At 32.5% G+C, this 17,374-nt stretch overlaps 1 long non-coding RNA gene across 4 annotated transcripts; it reads left to right on the forward strand.

The window, feature by feature from the left end:
• The first annotated feature begins 1,248 nt into the window (after positions 1-1,248).
• On the forward strand, positions 1,249-12,553 carry LOC148625975 (uncharacterized). 4 transcript variants are annotated; one of them, XR_015920196.1, is made up of 4 exons: positions 1,249-1,437; positions 5,440-5,522; positions 9,223-9,371; positions 12,384-12,553. It is a non-coding gene; the product is annotated as an uncharacterized LOC148625975 (long non-coding RNA). The 4 variants fall into 4 exon arrangements; XR_015920195.1 differs by having other exon boundaries at positions 1,251-1,437; positions 5,440-5,498; XR_015920194.1 differs by having other exon boundaries at positions 1,265-1,437; positions 5,440-5,459.
• The last annotated feature ends 4,821 nt before the right edge of the window (positions 12,554-17,374 follow it).

A 17,374-nucleotide genomic window follows, 5' to 3' on the forward strand; every position in this document is an offset into this window, starting at 1 on the left:
ACTGATAGTAAAAGTATCAGAGCAGAATTAACAGCATGAACAATATTATGTCTTTTTTTTATAAAAAGATTTGCAACAAAATTGTAAACAAACTCAGAAATTTCACTAACCTACATTGATCCTCAATTTTACCGGTTACATTTAAGAGGGTGTCTATGCAAAAACCAGGCAGTGTGTTACACATGATAAATTTTGTTTTCAAAAAATGTTCATCAATTTCATATCACAAATGCATACTTTTTGAAAATTGTTTTTTGATTAACTGCAACGGTTAAAGAGAAAACAATTACACAGAAAGCATTAAAATGCACAGAAAATGGGAGGTAACTATACATTTTTGTGCAAAATTTGGTTGCTTTGGTAGGGAACTTTGAAATCGTTTTCAGAGCAATTAATTGTCGCTTTAAAACATTTTACTACTTGACATACATATGATATAAACATTACACTGAATTAAAGAATCCACTGGGATAACATGTACCCTGTGTCAGCCTTATCATAGGATCTGATTTTTACATAGACAACCTCTTAAAATCATATACAGTCCTTAATTGACTTTTTCGCTTTTATTTGACAACAGTGTAGCGAGTGCCTTGTAAAAGGATGAAACTGATAACCCTTCTGGGTACATCCGGTCACATCTTGATTTCTGTGGGGTTCGAGATGTTTGTTTTCTGCACTTATATTCCAGTTATCTTTAGTTGTACAGATGTATGTCAAATATCATCAAATTGTTTTATTCACAGCTTTTCTCTTTTTAACGTTGAGTCTTCTGATTTTTTATAGAAAAATTGTATGTTTCTATATTTTCTTAAGTGAATGAATTGATGAAATTAATAGTATCTGACACTTTTTGCAGATCAAAAAAAAATTATCATTGGAACGATCAATATTGTATGTACCTCACTGTTATATCTAATTTAAATTGAAACGTTGTTTTAAATGAGATCGCACCAGTCATTAATAATCTTGTTATTTTTAAATGCTTGTGCTACTGTTTGAATCGACGTAACTTGTCTCCTTATAAATAGTAGCAACTAATTAGCCATTGCATGCCACACGCTATGACAAACTATATTTTACATATAAAACCAAACGTTGTACACAAAATATCTAAAAATGGAATAAAACTTTTTTGATAGGAAACAGCCAAATTTGAAATCATGTATTTAAATCCGTTTTAAATAGAAACCTAATTTGAAAACATAACGGATATTGCTTCTTTACATTGCGTCTGCTTATAATTTGCAAAAATAATAATATGTTAAAATAATAGGACAGAAATATCGATTAATTCATACTAATATTACGATTCACAATTTGATTGCTTGGATTATATAAGGGATATAAATCAATGAAGGAGTGGACTGATTTCTGATATTTATTCTCCGCTCTGACAACATTTCGTCACTTAACTTTTACACTTACAATACACGGGTAAGTTAAATATGTTATCACTTTTAAAGGTTTGTTTTTTGTTATTAAATTTTGTTTTCAGCGAAATGTAAAGGTAGAACTATAATATTTTAAAATTATTTTGTATTCTAAAGAAACATCTTAAATTTTATTTATCTTTATAATTGTATAATACCAATACAACATTCATTATTATAGCTTATTGTATACGTTAATGAGAGATTACATAAATTATATTCTACATTTTACTTTAAGTTTGTTAAGAGTCATAGTACTATAAAGATATATAAATTATATATTAAACAAATTAAAAAATAAGGCCATTTGTAAATATGTGGTCGATTACACACAAAATCGTATGTGAGAAATTAATCATAAGTTAGGAAGTCACAATACTGTGATAAATTATGATGTCGTAACCTAATTTCATACTCATGATCTTAAGTGAAAAGGTTATGCTTTTTTATGTAATACGTAAAACTTGTACACAGTAGAGATAAAGATTAAAATTGAGACTTTAAACTTTAATGACTGGCCTTTTTTAACTATATTTTATTTCATAATTCTAGAAAATTGTGATATCTCTGTAGTTAATACTGGTATTTAACGGTATAGGTTTTGCACAATTGCTTAGCACATTTTCATTTGTCTTCGAGTGTTAAATTTGATGCTCCCTGTCTTTTTTATCAAGAAAAATGGTACTTTTTTTTTGTTTGGGGGGGGGGGGGGCAAAAAACGAAACTATTTCAATGCTTAATTTACACATATTGCACATATTGCTTATATTAAGTTGTCACAGTATAGACGGTAGGTGAAAATTAAAAGATCGTCGTTTTATTATGACGTCTATAGAGAATACTGCTTTTAGTTTTAACACTTTTTGAAAGTGTTAATTTGAAAGACTTTGTTGCTACGTTGCTATGATTGATGTGTTCCATAATAAATGACAGTTTAGGTCGTCTAGATGACACATCGGGGAATACAGTGTGTATTAATTAAATCGTTAATTTTAGGAAAACCTTATTTTCTTTTATGTATTAATCTTGAAAATCGCACAGTGAGTGGGTGACCAGTTTAATTCCCTACCGGGATTGAAACAATTGATAAATAAGGGACCGGTCATTATTTATCTACAATGCTTAAATTTTTACTTGGGGCCTTTCAGAGCTCAATACTAGATGAAGTTATCCTCATGGTCTCAGTATCGTATTAATTTTCCCATAGACTTCTATAGTGAAGTGCATATATTTAGGATTTTTTTAAAAATATGTAAATTGATTCAATAAAACTTTCACTTATGTAGCATTTCTAAGGACATGTGAAAAAATAATTTCCCGCAAAGAAAATAGGGTGAGTCCACGAAGATTGGACAGAAAAGTAGTCTTGAACTATAAATAGCCATTTTCCCTACTTTCACTTTCGTTTTGCACTCACCAAACCAACCTTTTCAGTGGAACATTTTTATGATATTATGTTAGATTTTCTTTTAAAAAAGTTCTTCATCTTACAGTGTGATGTTTGCTCTATTTTTTAAGTCATTGTTCATGTCTTTTGACAAAACATTAGTTTGTAGAGAGGCAAAAAGAAAATGCACTATATTTTTATGGCATCCATGTTTTGACGTACACCCGCTCAGGGATATGCAATACGATACTGGTACCTCATGATGAAAGTCTTGTTGTGACCGCTGAAGGTATTAAATTTACCACTGGTTGTAATGGTGGTTTACATTTGTTGCATTATACCATATCTGTCCTTTTTCAGTTGCATGAAGTATATGTGCACATAGCAAAACACCAAAAACAATATTTCCAAAAGTTCATATAATGTTCAAGTCAAAACGAATTGAATATTGAATTCGTTCATAGCTGTTGTTATTTCAAACTTTATTTCAAATAAAAATATATGTTATCAAATGTAATGAATTTTAGAAACATTTAAAAAAAAAAAGTGTGTGATCCAAATTTATCAAAACATGAACCACAACTTGAACTGTTTATGCATCAAAAATCATCCCAGACTGGTGCACTAAATTCTCAATAAGGTGTACACTGTCCATGGAAAAGACTCCTCATGAATTTAAGCATTCAAGCAGTTTCTTTAAGTGGTTTAGGAAGGTTTTTCTATGATTCTAATATGACGTGCTAGGAAGCTCTTTAGAACACAGCCATGGTAAAACGTGATAAAAATATGACCGACATTCTTTGTGACGGATAAGCTGCATCAATTCAAAAATGTAATGAAACTAGTCCTATTTGAATCTAGATGAATCACGGAAACTCCATAATATTTCTTAATTCAGTGTTCGGTAAAGATAGGTTTCGCTGTATTATACAATCACACCAACCATATTCCTCGAACCTCGAGGTTACACTGTATTATACAATGGTTCCAACAATGTTCCGCGAACCTCGAGGTTTCACTGTATTATACAATGGTTCCAACCATATTCCTCGAACCTCGAGGTTTCACTGTATTATACAATGGTTCCAACAATGTTCCTCGAAACTCGAGGTTTCACTGTATTATATAATGGTAACAAAACTGTTCCTCGATTTCACGTTTCACCTCAGATTAGCTCGGGCTACAATTAGGGTGTTTTACCTAAGTGTCATTAATTTATCTCAGATATGCGATTGTTATTACTAACCTACCAAGATTAAATTGCGCTATGTGGCTTTGGGAGTTGTTAATGACTCATGACCAATAATATATTCATGAACTGTTACTTCCTTTTCTGCATTAAAATAGTACAATAAACCAATTTCATAAAAGAGATCATTAAACATTATCACGATAACATACTTATCCTCGAATATATGTATAATCGAGTCCATAAATTTTAATTGAGACTTGTTTTGTTGACTTTTAATAGAAAAATTATTTCTCCCATTCGAAGCCAGTGATTAAAAATGTTCGTTACCTTTTGACCACCGTGTGCTGATTATATTTCTGCGGCAAGCGATTTCCTGCAATATTCCATCTTCTAAATTTTCTATTGATACAATTTTCCATCAGCCTTTTCTTGATTTAAATGAGCATTCGGTTGAAGATGGCATATTTTTAGCAACACATTTAACACTTAAGACATGTAGCGACACAAATTTTCTGTTAGTGATAAACATATCGCCTACAATCCACATATATAGCTAGTTTATTGATAGCGTTCTTCGCTTTTTGATAGAAATATGAAAAGCTCAAAAATATAAATTATGGTTGGCTGATTTTCCTTTTAATTTCCAAAGGGAGTATATTACTCATATTTCATATATATTGAGAAGATTATAAGTTTTAAGGTGTAAAACGATAAGAAGTTTATCTATTGGCTTTAACGAATATTTGAATAAATGAATTCCGAGGGAGTGCTGTGCCTTCTACTCCTAAAATCCAATAAAATTGATTATGTAAGAAATATTTTAAAAAAATACAGAAAACAAAATGGACGGAGTGTCATCGACGTCAACTGTATGTCTAAGGTCTTAAACAATAAAGGTTTTCATCGTTCTCTCGTAATTTCGTTATTTAGAAGTGTTTGTTTGAGCATTTAATAATGACGCAGAGCGTAAATTTCAAATCATTTGTATTATTTGAGAACAAAACAGTCATTGATCATCTCACACTTTTAATAAAAAAAAAAATGCAATCTTAATTATACTAATAGGGGACAAACTCCTCAAACGGTTTTAATGCGAAATCATGTTATAACTTGGAAGCACTGAAAGTCTGATTTTAGTCTGAAGAGAGTCACGTCTTTTGGAGCTTCCCATACAAAGTTCGGTATTTTCGTATCTTTTTCACTACAAAGCGTTTATCACATGGTCTCCAATAATTATTTAGATCCAGATACTTTGTAACGTTTTCGACATGCCATTAGAGTAGGCTTGGCTTTCTAGCTTTAGTCAGAAAGTCCGAAGCAGGAAACAAAACCTTCAAAATGTCTAGAAAAAGCGACAAGAGGGGGATAATAAAACGAGAAGAAGATTTAAAAAAAATATCTATATATTCAACTTCTTCTTTTTACAGGTTACATCTGTCTCATATTGGTAAGCCTTCTCGGAAGAAAGTATTCCATATCCCTGCTGGTTAGAATCACCAACAGCATAATTGTAATGCGTCGTTAATAAGTTTCTATTTAGTTGCAGTAAGGCAACCAATGTGATTTGTTCAGCTCATTTACATACTGTATTCATTAGGGACAGATTAACTTCTCTGCAATAATTTTCCGTATGTTATTACAAATTACACGTGGAAGTATGTTGTTTTCTTTTGTAAGCAGAATTATTTTTCAATAGTTCTTCCTTAAAATTATGTTGTTTTTTTTTTATTTCTGTCGCGAGATCTCCGTTTGCATCAGTTATATTACTTTCAATATAGAAAATACTGTAGGACAAGAGCAAATGTATTTCAATTCTACCCAGGAATTGACTTTTTATGAGCAACTCGGCGGGTGTTTCTAGAAAAGCAGAGGACTCTTAACCTACAGGTGCACTTGGTCCATGCCCACAGTTTTCAGTGGAGTCCGAGTTGCTCGTTTGCTTTTGTTACTTTTTGTATGTATGGTTTTAGTTACTGTATTTTCTTTGCTGTGTATGTCTGTTTTCAATGTTTGGTCTTTGTCCCTGGATTACATTCGTTTGATCACCGCTATAACCTTGGTTCCCTTGATTACTCTTTAAAATGATATATTAGTATTAAATGACTTGAGAACATTTCATTACACTATCTTGTCCATATAATAACACTCCTATGAAGTTCATATTATAATGATACAATCTAATGATAAGTGCTTATCATTCATATGTGACACTTTGGAAATGGGTTCGCCTTCTTATCAGTCCTTTGGCTTCATATACTGACTTTCGCGGTTTCTGTGATAAATCTACTCTAACAACAAACTTCCCCCATATTGCAAAGAAAAATCCATACCAATTATTTCATATATTCCTATACTTCACCCATTGCATCCAAAATTTTCAATTATAAAAGGCTATTGCAGAACCTCGAGATTGAGGACTTCAAGGCTAAACCACCTGACTGTTCTTGCAAAACCTCTCCATTCAAATATGGTCCTTCCGGTCACGTCGTTACGGGAGATTTAACCATTATCGAAAACGAATCTCTACTTAAAATCCTTTCTAATGGTCCCAAGTACCGTGAACCACGCTCCATAAATTGGAATTATAACTTTACAGTTCTTATGGATGCCGTCGAGGACTATGCAAGACAATGGATAAAACGAGAACAAGAAGACATTGATTCTCTGTCAGAGTGGTTAAAGACCGTGAGGTCTTTAATTTTGAAACGAATGAAAGTTTTAAGTAGGTCAATGAGTGCCAAGGCTACATCAGTTTTCGAAGACCCCGATGTAGCAAAAACATTGTCTACTATACATGACAAATATGTTGTCGTACCAGCAGACAAAGCCCAAAACAACATTGTTTTTGTCTGCAAAACGTTTTATATCCAATGTTTATTATCAGAGGCAGACGTAGGAAATAATAGCAGTGATAAGACCTATACTGCTACCACTCTTTCCAAAGAAGAGATTGTGGAAAACCATAAATCTGTACTATCCTCTTTTGGTCTCTCTACCAAGGACAATGATTGTGGTTTACCGTCTATGTACTGGATTCCTAAACTTCACAAGAATCCATACAAACAACGTTTCATAGCTGGATCTGCAAAATGTACCCCCAAACCTCTTTCAAAACTTTTAACTTCTATACTCACAACTGTCAAAGAGGGTCTGCATTCCTACCACAACACTTGTTACTCCCGTAGTGGTATTAATTCAATGTGGATCCTGAAAAATTCAAAAGATCTTTTGGAGACAATCAGTTCAAGACTATTATCTGAATATAATAGCATTAAAACCTATAATTTTTCAACATTGTATACTTCTATTCCCCATACTCAGTTAAAATCCCGACTTAAAAACATGTTACATCGTTGTTTTTCCAAAAAAGATGGTACACCTAGATACAAATATATAGTTCTTGGTAGAAATTCCTCATACTTTGTAAGAAATAATTCCAAATCATCTTCCAAATATACAGAGGAAGACGTTTACAAAATGCTGGAATTTTTAATCGACAACATCTTTGTCCAGTGTGGTGGACGTGTTTGTCAACAAACGGTCGGCATTCCAATGGGAACAAATTGTGCTCCTTTACTTGCTGACCTATTTCTTCACTCTTATGAGGCTGATTTTATAGCTGATCTGATCAGAAAGAAAGAATATCGTTTGGCTAGATCCTTCAATCTCAATTTCCGCTATATAGATGACGTATTATCTTTAAACAATCCTAATTTCCGGGATTTGATACATCGCGTCTACCCAAAAGAACTTGAGATAAAGGATACTACAGACACTGTAAACTCAGCCTCATATCTTGACCTACACTTAGAAATCGATGGTAAAGGAAAACTATTGGCCAAATTTTACGACAAACGTGACGAATTTTCATTCAGAATTGTCAACTTTCCTTTCATCTGTGGCAACATCCCTTCGGCTCCTGCGTATGGAGTGTTCATATCACAACTCATACGTTATGCCAGAGCTTGCCGGAACTACGCAGACTTTTTGTATCGCGCTAGAACTTTAACAAATAGGCTTCTGGAACAGGGTTATGTTGCTACAAGATTGAAGTCATCACTACAGAAGTTTTATGGTCGTCATCATGAACTCGTGGATCGTTATGATGTATCCATCAGCACCATGAAAACTGATTTATTCAACGGGTCATAGTTTGCCTTTCCTCGTTTGTCTTCCCCGAACTTGACTTTTTTTGAGCAACTCGGCAGGTGTTTCTAGAAAAGAAGAGGACGCTTACCCTACCGGTGCACCTGGTCCATGCTCCCAGTTTTTAGTGGAGTCCGAGTGGGTCATTTACTTTTGTTACTTTGTATGTATGATTTTAGTTACTTTATGTTCTTTGTTGTGGGTGTCAGTTTTCCATGTTTGATGTTTGTCCCTGGATTGCATTTTTTTGATTGCTATAACCTTGGTTCCCTTGATTACTCTTTGTACTTGCGTGTTTTATAGTAAACGCTTGCTTTTAATTATATATACATGTATGTTACAATAATAATATTAAGGGATACTTGAAACAGTTTCCATTAAGCTTTTACAAGACACTGTTATGTTCATAGCCTATGTAGATTCTTTGGTCAGACATTCCATTCCTTATTAGTATTATCCTATCAACACGACTTGATGTTTTAAATTTGAATTATATGGATTCACGACTTTATTTTTCAAATACACAACACATTTTTCATTAACATTTTATAATCCACCGAACCTTAACTTATATGTTCTGCTTTAGGTTTGTTAACTAGTTTAAATAATAATTTAAGAAGGCTTTCGTTTATGTAAAAAAACAAAAAAAAAAAATGAAACGATGGCAGATCATGCCAGACACGAACAAATTGGTGTATTGTTTAGATGTTTTTCATAAATCTATATTCTAAATCTATTAATGTACGCTATTTTATATGTTTATCGAATTGAATAACTCTTAATAGAGACCAACCTCGTGAGTAAATGCTTCTTTAATATTATTTGGTTTGAACCCAAATTTAATTTAGAATATTTATTAAAAAAATGCTTTTCATTTGAATCAAATGAATCTAATTTAGTTTAAAAAAAGAAACATTTACAAGAGAGAAATTGATTACCCCCTCCACAAACAAAGGCTGTTTCCATTAGATTAGTTTCAGTCAGTTTACTTTAAGTGTATTCGTTTTTCTCTACAGCTCTGAGCTCAATCGGAATTTCAACCACGTTGTATGATTTTGTTTTAGGTATAAACATGATGAAAGTTTTAGTATTGGCTGTATTATATAGTGTTGCCATGGTATCAACATCCCCAGTTCTTCCAGGCCGAGCCTTAGATGAGATTGACCCTGTTGATGCCTGCTTATTCCTCTGTAACATATGCTACAATGATTATGTAAGTACAGGTAAAAAAAACAAGGAAAATGGAAGATGAAGGCTTCAAATTTGCTAATTGTCAAATATTTTCTGTCATTGACTTTGCATACTTTCAACATTAGAAATGGCACAAATGCGATATGATGTACAATCGGGTGACTTCCGCTAAAATCTTGGTTCCCTCGATATGACTGTGTAATCTTTCGTAAACGTGAAGATCTAAATGTTTTCAAATACCCTGAACCAGGTTAAACAACTGGCAATGACTATATATCAATATTGGGGTCGTGCTAATTTATGTGACCAATATAGTCTTGTAACGAGCCCCTGTGCCTGAATCGGAAATTGGGCAATGCTAATCGGTCATTTCACGCAAACTTTCCCTTATCATACAAACAAGAACACACATAAATAAACATGCAAGATATTTAAGAGGTACATTTTATATCTCGTATGAAGCTACAACTATGACCAAAGTCAAATATCAAATAATATGAAATGAAGCGTTATTGATTTTGAGAAGCCATTTTTTCAGAAAATGGAAATATCAAATTTCAACACTCAACTTTATATGTTGTAACCTGGAAGTACATACATAGTATTAAAAATGAACAATACAGCATGTTCATGGTTATTTGAAAACAAATTGTATAAATGAGTTATTTGAGTTGAACTGCCTATTGTTGCTCCGAAAAAAATGTTTCATGAAATGAAATGGCACGATGTCCCATATTTTGTGTAAATGGTAATAATTTTGATATGCAAAAATGTTCGAAATGAATTGACATTGACAATAACGTGACATACGAAAGTGCATGGTTAAGAAAGGATCCTGTTGCATTCAGTGCTCAACTGATGAAGATTTTATTGTATAAAAGTACACATTTGTAAGTAAAAATGTATAAAACTAGGGATCCTTTTTAATTAAAATTATGCAAAGAAACAGGAAATATAATCATTTTAGATTTGGCAATTTTCAGATCATGTCAAAATTAAGTATTCAAGTACTTTGGCGAACATGATATTTAAAAATGTTAAGGAGAATATTGAACTACATTTTTCGTAAATGTGAAATTGAACGTAAACCATGACGTCGCCCCGTGCAGGTCCGGGTGATAAAAGAATAGGCCTGCAGCAGCGCTAAGCTTGTCGTATAAGGCTACTAAATAGTGCTCAGAAACCTAGCCGGGGGCTAGGCGCTCTGCCCACAGAGCAACTGGGATGTGTGCCCCAGGAGGTGGAATGGGGTACCCCTGGCGTGTTACATGCTTGGGTTGTCAGGCTATAATACGGAAAACCTGACCGCAAACCATAGTGGTGCACCGTGTTGGGAAAGATGCCACGTTCCTCGCACGTTAAAGAACCCTGCTGTGGTATTCGATAGGAGTAGGAACCTTTGCGCTCCGCCACAGGAGGCTAAATTGCCCGACCTTACCCATTCCCCCTTTTTTCCAGTGGCAATCAAAATTTGTCGACTCTAATATCCTTGTGACCCATCCTTTTTTTTCCATTTCATGTTCATTTTATCATCCATTTCATGTTCATCGTCTGAATAAAGCTGAAATATTGCTGCTCGGACGTTAAACCCCAACAAACAAACAAACAAAATAAATAATGACTTCACAATGCTATTTTAGTTTATGACGTCATTACTTACGATCAACTTTACACTTACGACTATTTGTGAAATTGACACCAGGTCTTTAAACAAATACACCAACATCACTTTGTCAAAGTGACTTATTTCAGTTTACGTGACTGATTGAATGTAATGATTAATATTTGATATGGTCAGTATAGCAATAACAAATTGAAGACATAAATGAATTAGGAAACATTGTTTTGGTCGCCCAATGATTTATACATGCAGTTTGATTCGTGACTATGAATTATCAATAATACTTCTTCCTGACAATAAAAAGTGGTTAACTGTGGCAAAATCCGACGTGAGTTCAATTAACAAAAGGCAGTGATTGGTATCATTGTAGTTTTTGTAATATTCTTCAATTATTGACGTGTTTAACTATATGACATTCTCACTTATTGTCGCTTCTTGTTTTCTCTTCTTACGTGACAAGCTTGATTGGGTCTTATTTTAATCAAAGATCCTGTCATTGTGATAGGCAAGGCTTCCGGTAGTGACCGGAAATCTATGGATTCATCGATATGGGATTTGTCAATTCGAATGTAACAAATCTGAAGGTAATCAACTTGGAAAACAATGTGTCATTTTGATATTAATTTGTACAAAAGTGAGCAGATAGACAAAAGGATGAATATTTCGTTCATCTATTTATCTTTGGTTATGACAAACAAACATAGGAGAAACGAATATTTCTGTATATGTTACTAGTACATGATATTTTCAAGTACTTAGAATATATTGCAGAAAGTTTGATCATTTATTGATAATCAAATATGAAATATTCTTGGCAAATAAAAGCAGTGCATTGAATTTAAAGAGTCTTTGACCAAAAGTAAAATTCTCACAACTTTATATTTTGTTTTGTTGGTTTTGCATATTTTCTTGTCAAAAAAGTTTAAAAGTATCTGTACAATAACCAACCTATCTTTACCTCATATATGTTTTTCTCCCATTCTAAGCAGGTGATAAAATTGGACGCGACTTTATGACCTCCAGGTGGTCATTAAATTCTTTTCCGCCTTTAAACATATTCCAAGCTAGATTTCTACCGATTGCATGGGAGAAACCGATTCTCCGTTGGCCGATTCTTGATTTAAATTAGATTTTTCCTTCCGGAGTGGACAAAATAATTTAAATCACTCATTACTGAAGGAGAATCTATATGTCCATCATAAAAATCATCATTCCATAAAACTTACAAATGTTTTTACATTAATATAATCAAGCAATCTACAGTCTTTGTACAAAAACTGCAACATATAAAAAAAATCATTAAAGTATTATGTCTACAGATCAAAATAAAGTAAATCATTGTCACATGCTCATTGAAATATATAGAGATTGCTTTTTATTGTACTATTGTTAATATCTGTAGTTTCATTGCAGGCTGACATGATGATGAAGTGTGCCAACAGAGTGTGCCTTAGTGAATACATGGTGACTGAGTACTCGCTATATGTTCTGAAGCAGCTATGTCCTTTACATCTACCTATATCAAACGAACCAACTAAGAACTGAACACTACGGTTTATGGTTGAATAAAAAGTAAATGAATATATCTTGTTTTGATATCAATCATAAATTTAAAAGATCAAAGCTCAAAAACACGTATGCACGTAAACATAAAAAACAAACAATTATGAGTAATATTTTTCTAAGTGTGTTCTAAGTGTAATCATGAAAATCTTAATCAGTAATCATAAAGAGTATGGACCATGTGCACAGGTAAGGTAAGCGTCCTCTGCTTTTCTAGAAAACACCAGCAACATAACCCTGTTCAAGAGGCTTAAAAGTCTAGCGCGATACAAGAAGTCTGCATAGTTATGGCAAACTCTGGCATTATGTATGGGTTGTGATATGAAAACTCCATACACGTTTGCCGTATAGTTTGGTCAGTAGTTTTCCTTTACCATCGATCTATAAGTGTAGATCAAAATATGAGGCTAACCTCACAGTGTCTGTAGTATCCTTTATCTCAAGTACTTTGCGGAAGATGTCATCTATATAGCAGAATATGAGATTAAAGAATCTAGCTAAACGATGTTCTTTCTTCGGAGAAGATCGGCTATGAAGCACAATTTGGTTCCCATTGGAATGCCAACCATTTGTTAAAAACGTGTCAACCACACTGGACAAATTTGTTGTCGATCTAAAATTCAAGCAATTTGAAAAAAACTCTTCAGTATATATTTGAAGATGATTTTGAATTGTTTTTACAAAGTATGAGGAATCTATACCAAGAACTACATATTTATATCTAAGTATATCGTCTATTTTGGAGGAACAACGATGTGTAATGTTTGTTTTTGAGTCGAGATTTTAACTAAGTATGGGGAATAGAAGTATAAAGAGTTGGAAACATTATAGGTTTTCATACTATTATATTCTGATAATAATCTTGAATTGAGGGTTTCCAGAAGATCTTTCGAATTTTCAGGATCCACATTGCATTAAAACCACTACGGGTGTAGCAAGTGTTGGAGACAGCTGTTGCTGTTTTTTTTCAATCTGCCGGCGTGCTCAAATATCCTTAAATTAAGCAACACTTATGACTAAAGAGTAATAAAACGGAAGTCAAAAGAATGTAATCCAGGAACAAAGACAAGATTTGAAAAACAGACACACACAACAGAGAACATAAAATAACCAAGATAATAAGTATAAAGGAACAAAAGTAAATGGGCAAGTTATGAGAAAAAAAAACTTTTTCCTATTGTCCAAAGGGCCAAAAAAAAATTTCTTTTCCACATCTTTCTAAAATGCTTCCTTATCCCTATGATTATGATATAAATCATATTTGAAAATTGTAAGAATACAAGAAGTTTTGACAAATGACACAGTGGCTTATTTATTTTATATAAGTGGAAAATTTTTCAAAAGTGAAATAAAAGGAAAACTTCTGTATGGACTATTTTAAACTAGACAGTTATGGTAAAACCCAATAAATTGCTCAACGTTATTCAGGGTAACATTGAGGTAGAAAAGAAAACTATCAAACTTTGACGAGTAAAAGACATCTTTCCATATAATAAAGCAGATTACATCAAATAATTAGATTTCACATCATAATGTTTGAAAAGATTGTGATTCGCTTTATTTTAAATCTAAAATTGCATAAATCTGTTCATATAAATAATACATAGTGTCCTTAAACCGTCTTCTGTACAGTTATATCTGAAAACCAACGAATAAAATAAAATAAAAAAAAGCATCGGTTTTTATACAGAACGAATGATGCATATGATGTAGATTTGCATTATGAAACTCATGTGGTATAATTACTCAAAAGTTATCCAAGAAACAGATACAACCCAAGATTTACTCGCTTTTAAGACAGTAAAGCTAATAAAAAAAGTAAAAAATAACTTCTGGACAAAAATAAAGCCATGCCCGGTTCGTTAAGCTTTATTTTTTTCGGTCACTAATTATGAAGCCCTTCAGAAAAGTCGGCACGCATATTTAGTATTTAATGAGGGAGTTGGAAATATTTCTTCCGCTCCGCCAAGAGCAAACAGGAAATAGTTGATCTTGATATTTCCTACAATATCTTTCTAATTCACATTACTAAAAACTAAAACATTTTAACAGTATTGATAAACATTTCGTACAAACATTCCCTTTGAAATTTGTATATTCCTGCATTTTGAAGTATAGTATTTTTTTCCTTTTAGTACATACAAAGGATTATGACAAACCACAGACCCTTTTTGGTGATTAAACCATATTTTGGTATTTTTATATTAAATCGAAAAAGACATAAGAAAAGAAAAAAAAACAACGATATCATGTTTAAACTATTTAAAGATATTTAAACTATCATATTTAAACTATCAACCAGATGAAATTTAAACTTCCACTACAATCGACAAGGTTTGGTTGTTTCTTGGAAGACACACCAATCTTATGTTAAGCCAAGTGGTGAACAAAAGATGAAAATTGTTTGAGGTTCATATATATATATAAATCATGTCTGATAGTTTCATGTTGCATATTGATTCACCGTAGATCTTTTATTTAATTATCAAATGACTGTGAATACATTGTGAATAAAATAAACCTCATAACGCGTTGTAGTTTTGCATTTTCTGATACCATTATTACAATTATTAATTTTTTTCATAGTCCGGTAGAAAGGGTTTAACTTTAATGTATAGTTCAACCTATATAGTTGATGGTGCAAATGACAAACTAAGTAAATTATCGCTTTAGATAAGAATTTGTTCAACCATAAATAAACAATTGTCAATATACACACATGCTTCTAGTTAAGACATACATATAAGAAGATGATTGATGGACACCTAACCGTTGGAATAGTAATGGCGTTTCTGTTAATGTAATTGGGAAGCGAAAAGTAAGTAGACTAAACTTGAAGAATATGTTTTAGTTAATCATATAATTAAGGACTATTTTCACTTTTCACCATAAAAACTGATTTGTTCATCGTGTAATAGTTTTCCTTTCCTCTTTCGTCTACCCCGAACTTGACTTATGAGCAACTCGGCGGGTGTTTCTAGAAATGCAGAGAATGCGTACTCTACCGGTGCACCTGATCATGCTCCACGTTTTAAGTGGAGTCCGAGTTGCTCATTTGCTTTTGTTACTTTGTATGTATTATTTTATTTACTTAATGTTCTTTGTTGTGTATGCCTGTTTTCGATGTTTGGTCTTTGTCTCTGGATTGCTCTCTTTTGATTGTCGCTAGAACCATGTTTCCCTTGATTACTTATTTCAATTATCGATAGGATTTTTTTAATGTAAACGCCTTCGGATCTGTTAATACTGAATACACCACAAAGTTACGGTGTAAACAGTCAAATAGTTGTTAAAAGTCAATTTTTAACCAAAAAGATGAAAACAATTCTTATTTTTTTTTTAAATCAAAAGAAAATAAAAATGAAAATAAACGAATAGTATAATATTTTCTCAACACTTTTCATATAAAATCCGAAAATTTTCTTAACGTGCATTTATATTTCCAACGTCAACTATCGAAAAGTAGTACCATTTGTAATTTACATGCATGCTTTAGTGTTATGGATACCATTTAACAGTTCCCTAGTTAGTGGCGTGACTTAAATGCCTAATTAGATTATGCGATGTACACAAAGTTGCTCACTAACGCTGAACTATTCAACATTCCATAGATATTGAAATATTACCAATGATTTCAATCTGATATTAATGAGAGATCATATTTCTGCAGTTAATTATACAAGTTCTTCCAATATGTTCATGGTCTACAATATTTTATATGAGATATAGTACGAACTGCTACTGGGTGTAATATTATCGAAAATTTCGACTAAACCTATAAAAAGTATCGTCACTTTGCACTTACACTGCATTTCAGCATGAAATTATATGATATTTAGGGAGAAAGCATTACTTTATTACTTGTATTAATATTTTGGCTATGGCACTTAAACTAGATGATGGCACATCTCTACTCTTTTATGACAAATGTGATTCCTTAAATACTTATGAATGCAAAATCATTATACAACCAGAACTAATGACACGTTAGCTGCTAACAGAGACAGTAAAACAAGTTTACACTGTTTAAATAAGCTCCAATACTGTTGCATGTAACTTTTAATATTTGCTAAAATACAACTAATCTATAAAAAACAAACAATTATTTTGTTTAATGAATCCTTCATCATTAGAAGTAATTACGAGTATCTTGTAATGTAGATGTACATAAAACCTGTGTTACAGAAGCTCAGCAAGGTGCAAAAGTAATCAAGGTAACCAAGATTATAGCGGTAATCAAAATAATGTAATCCAGGGACAAAAAGCAGACATGGAAAACAGACATACACATCAAAGAACGTAAAGTAACTATAATCATACATACAAGTAACAAAAGCAACTGAGCAACTCGGACTCCACTAATAACTGGGAGCATTGACCAGGTGCAACGGTAAGGTAAGCGTCCTCTGTTTTTCTAGAAACACCTGCCGAGTTGTTCACTAAAAGTCAAGTCCGGTGTAGACGAAAGAGGAAAGGAAAACTATGACACGCTGAACAAATCATTTCTCATGGATACACCGTAATGCCGTATTATGAGACTGCCCATGTACAAACCAGTCAGATCATATAATCCGGGCAAAAAAAAAAAAATGGACGACTCAGGATATATATTCAAAGTTCCCTATTAAATGAACAGAATTGTGAACTTATCAAAGAGTTATTTCCCTTAAAATGAAATTGTGTAGTGTATTCTGTAAATATTTATTTTTTTATTCTTATCATTTTAGTAAATTACAAATCAGCACTCTCTTCCATTGTGATGTAAATATACAGGTGGTGATTTAATATCATTTGCATGATTTGTTGTCATAATCGGATAATATAATGACAATGTGTCTTCT

The sequence above is a fragment of the Perna viridis genome, chromosome 2 (assembly GCF_037379345.1).
Source record: "Perna viridis isolate PV_CMFRI_1.1 ecotype Kerala chromosome 2, ASM3737934v1, whole genome shotgun sequence".
NCBI classification, from domain to species: domain Eukaryota; kingdom Metazoa; phylum Mollusca; class Bivalvia; order Mytilida; family Mytilidae; genus Perna; species Perna viridis.